The sequence below is a fragment of the Thermobia domestica genome, unplaced genomic scaffold, assembly GCF_964235325.1.
Source record: "Thermobia domestica unplaced genomic scaffold, izTheDome1.hap1.1 HAP1_SCAFFOLD_820, whole genome shotgun sequence".
Taxonomy (NCBI): domain Eukaryota; kingdom Metazoa; phylum Arthropoda; class Insecta; order Zygentoma; family Lepismatidae; genus Thermobia; species Thermobia domestica.
In genome coordinates this window covers 54,342-58,481 of record NW_027656530.1, presented here as the reverse complement: position 1 = coordinate 58,481, position 4,140 = coordinate 54,342, and the positions used below count along the sequence as shown (strand labels likewise).

The 4,140-nt window shown below is 36.8% G+C and overlaps 2 non-coding genes across 2 annotated transcripts; both read left to right on the top strand.

The window, feature by feature from the left end:
• The first annotated feature begins 3,367 nt into the window (after positions 1–3,367).
• On the top strand, positions 3,368–3,486 carry LOC145677376 (5S ribosomal RNA). The gene has a single exon (XR_014129794.1). It is a non-coding gene; the product is annotated as a 5S ribosomal RNA (ribosomal RNA).
• A 177-nt stretch (positions 3,487–3,663) lies between these two features.
• LOC145677379 (5S ribosomal RNA) lies at positions 3,664–3,782 on the top strand. Its single transcript, XR_014129797.1, has one exon. It is a non-coding gene; the product is annotated as a 5S ribosomal RNA (ribosomal RNA).
• The last annotated feature ends 358 nt before the right edge of the window (positions 3,783–4,140 follow it).

Genomic DNA, 4,140 nt, shown 5'->3' with positions numbered 1-4,140 from the left:
ACCATAAAGTTAACTTGGCGGGGGCTCAAGACAGAAAGACGGTTGGAAAAACAAATAAACGATGTTGCATCCCGTAAAAATGTTCGCGACCTATGAAATCAATATTTTTTCTTAAAGAAAAAAAAGAATTAAAAAGAGAAAAAAAGGTCAAAATTTCGCGCTCGCTTCGCTCGCGATCAGCAGAGAAAAGAGGACGTGACGCACCCCTAAAAGTGTTGGCGACCGATTGAATAAATATTGTGGGTAAAAAAAAAAAAAAAAAAAAAAAGTCAAAAATTTCGCGCTCGCTTCGCTCGCGATCAGCACAGAAAGAAGGACGTGACGCGCCCCTAAAGGTGTTGGCAACCGATTCAATACATATTGTCGGTAAAAAAAAAAAAAAAAAAAAAAAAAAAAACGCTCGCTTCGCTCGCGATCGACATGAAAAAGGCAACGACGTGACGCCCCGTAAAATTGTCGGCGACCTATTCAATCAATATATTCGGTTGAAAAACAAAGTCAAAAGTTTCCCAATCGCTTCCCTCCCGATCGACATAAAAAAAAAGGCAACCCCTTCACCTCTCCTTATGCATTCATCAGTAAACATACAACCATAGATCACAATACCACTCACATCACCTATCAGTTCTCCACGTCCATCAAGATCCAATCATCGCCCTGGCCCTTTATGATGATACACAACATTACATGTTATTGTGTGCATTGCCCCGCGTTACAATACATGACCAAAAAAAAGAGAAAAAGAGCTGCACTGCCTTCAGTGTAGACATGTTCGTATTCGTAGAAAATGATTTTAGGTACACGATAGTACAGTAATCTATCTTCACATGCTTCAGATGTGAACGATACCTACACATGAAGAGGGCTCCCGAGGTTTCCTTTTCCAATAGGATGGAGCTCCACCACACTTGCAGAATGACGAGAAGTTATGTTAATAAATATATCCCAGAGTGTTTCGTAACTCGCCCTTGGTCCTAATGATGAAGCGTTCTTCAGATGGCCCCGATGTCTCCACACATGATACTATGCGACTTCTTTTCACGAGGCTCTCAAAGATCACGTTTGTGTCCTAACATTCTCTGCAGATATGACACAGCTGCGATAGCGGATCACAGAAGCCTTTCCTCTCCTTACAAGAGACGTGTTCATTCGAGTATGTGAGTAATTCGACTATCGATTAAATATCTCCCGTGTCACGATAGTAGTCACTTTCAATTCTTCTAACGAAGGTAAGAAAAAATGCTATACAAACTTCCTTTCGGTATATAAAGGATTAGGGGCCCAGAGAATATTTTCTTTCAAGAGGATACATTCTTTTTCGAACACCCTGTATATAGATCCTCTAATTATAACTGCAAACAAAATGTTGATTTTGCAATTGCTTCCATGAGAGAATATTCTGTGCACTTTCTTTCTGAAGGGCCGGGCCTAAACGTTTTCCTTAATCATTAAATTTAGTAGTTATCTACAATTACATAGTTTTCCATTGTTCTCAAAATAAAGATTTTTCTCTATGAATTGTTGAATGTTGCTAGGGATATTGAAGTAATTCTTTTTAGTGTTTTTTTCTTTACAATAATGTACTGAACGCCTGCATTAAGGAAGTTCGTGTGTCCATCTTGCAAAATGTTTCGTCTTTTTTCATGCCCACTAAGGTAAATATTCATTTTGCTCTTTTCTCTGTATGCAAACCACATTTCTTAAAGGCAACATTTTCATACAAATGTAGTACTAAAAACTTCTAATTGGCAACATCTGGGCTGCGAAGAGGAAAAAGAAAGAAATCTCGTACGTATTCGCGCGCAATTCGGAATTAGCCAATGAAAAGCACAAAAGCGGCCACCATCTCTCTCTCTTTCTTATTAACGGTTTTGTACTTTCTGCAGTTCTATCAGTGCTGCTAACCTCTTACTATATCATTGAATATGTATGTTTAGATATATATATATATATATATATATATATATATATATATATATATATTTTTTTTTTACAAAAAATCATACTACTACGGAATAATATTAAATGCCTTTAAACCCTCATTTCTGTTTGCACTTTCTGTTACACTACCTTCCCCGAACTTCTTTCAAGTTATTAAGTGCAGAACGGGGAGTTATACATATTTACTTGCGCTTTGACAATATCTGCACATTGTGTAATAATAGGAGACGTATAAAATAAAACTATATACTAATACGTATATATATATATATATATATATATATATATATATATATACAGTACACATTCCACTATCCGAGGCTTTCCTTTTCTTTTCTTGCTGACGATAAATTACGCTTTTAGAAATGTTGTCTGAAAACAATAAGAATATGTGCAAAAAATACAATCAGAGGTAGAGGTCTTTAACAGGAAATAAGCAAGGGAGTTGAAAAATTTTTTATGCATGTAAAAAATATAGACATGAACCAACTTGTGAAATAAAAAGACCAGAAAACTACTCTTTCTAAATTATGTGTAAACTTTTTACCGAAAACGAAAGTTGCACGAAAGACTTTTTGTCCGTTTTTTGGCCTCCGGTGCTTGGGGTCCCTGATTCAATCCCAGCTCGTGCCGTGTGAACTTTGTCGTGCATAAAGACCGTGCTCATGGGTTTTCTCGGGTTTCTCCCGTTTCCTCCCACTTTCTTCATTCAGTACTCATCATCACCGTCTCCTTTAGCGTAACCGGTATAAGTATGCGACGTAAATCTAAATATTTCATTTCATTTCCCTTTTCTGCTCATACTGCTGATTATGCGCGATTATGCCAACATCCAACTCCGCGGATAATCGTGCGATTACTGTATATACAACTAATACAGATACAACTAATTATATTATCAGTTACAGTATCGGTTTTTATTTACTAATTTGCCTCACTTTATTTGCATCCCTGCAGTAAATAATTCTTATCGATAATAGTTAAAATGTATATTACATTTTAGTGCTTCACGACTGAATGATCATCTGCCTTACGTTATCTCGCAGCTGAAGAGAATGCTACACTGAAAACTACCTTGCGTTATAAAGGGTAAGTGAAACATATCTTAAAAATATCTTTCATACATTTCATTGTGTACATTAAAGAATGTAAGTTTGCCTTTTTCCTGTAATCAATACTTAATAAAGGATTTATTTTTATTTATTTATATACAATTTCATACGTGGTTCGTGATAGTAAACTCGATAGGACACAGTGGCACTATGAACATCCGAATCACTCATCATTCGAACATTCAAATATTTATTCGAATATTAGTATATTCCAAGTAATGTTAACGACGTTAATATGCTTGCCTTTATAGTTAATAATGTCAATTCTTACTTAAAACATACTTCCTTAACAGGACATTGAAGAAAAGGTAGTTGCCAACGGCCATACCATGCTGAATATACCGGTTCTCGTCCGATCACCGAAGTCAAGCAGCATCGGGCCTGGTCAGTACTTGGATGGGTGACCGCCTGGGAACACCAGGTGCTGTTGGTATACTTTTTCTAATTTTGTTTTTCACAAAGACGAATATTCTCACATCGTTCACCACGATAATTTCGTAATCATGCATTACTTAAAACAATTAGCAACGCTTTCCACGCGCTGGTCTTTTTGAGTATTCACCGACAAACCTACGTAGCTACAATAACTCACTCGAAGCCATATGCATTCGCCAACGGCCATACCATGCTGAATATACCGGTTCTCGTCCGATCACCGAAGTCAAGCAGCATCGGGCCTGGTCAGTACTTGGATGGGTGACCGCCTGGGAACACCAGGTGCTGTTGGCATCTCTTTTTCAAATTTCATTATCCTTCAAGTACGAAAATACTAGAAACATTAATTTTATAGTACTTTCAAGAGATAATTTATCAACATTATTTCATAGCGATTAATCGATATTCTAAGCGTTATACCCACTATTTCTTACACTAACAGCCTGTTTATTTGCACGGCACATTAAAATAACCTGATTTCCGATCCGTGTGCACCTACTACTATACTTAACACGGAATGTATTACCACTTTTTAAAAGTAAATTATTATGACTAAGTGTAGATCTCCGGCGAGTAAATGCCTTTCGTATACAAGCACGACACATCTCCGCTATGTGCTTTACTTTTTTACTAACAGCATATAGAAATTGGA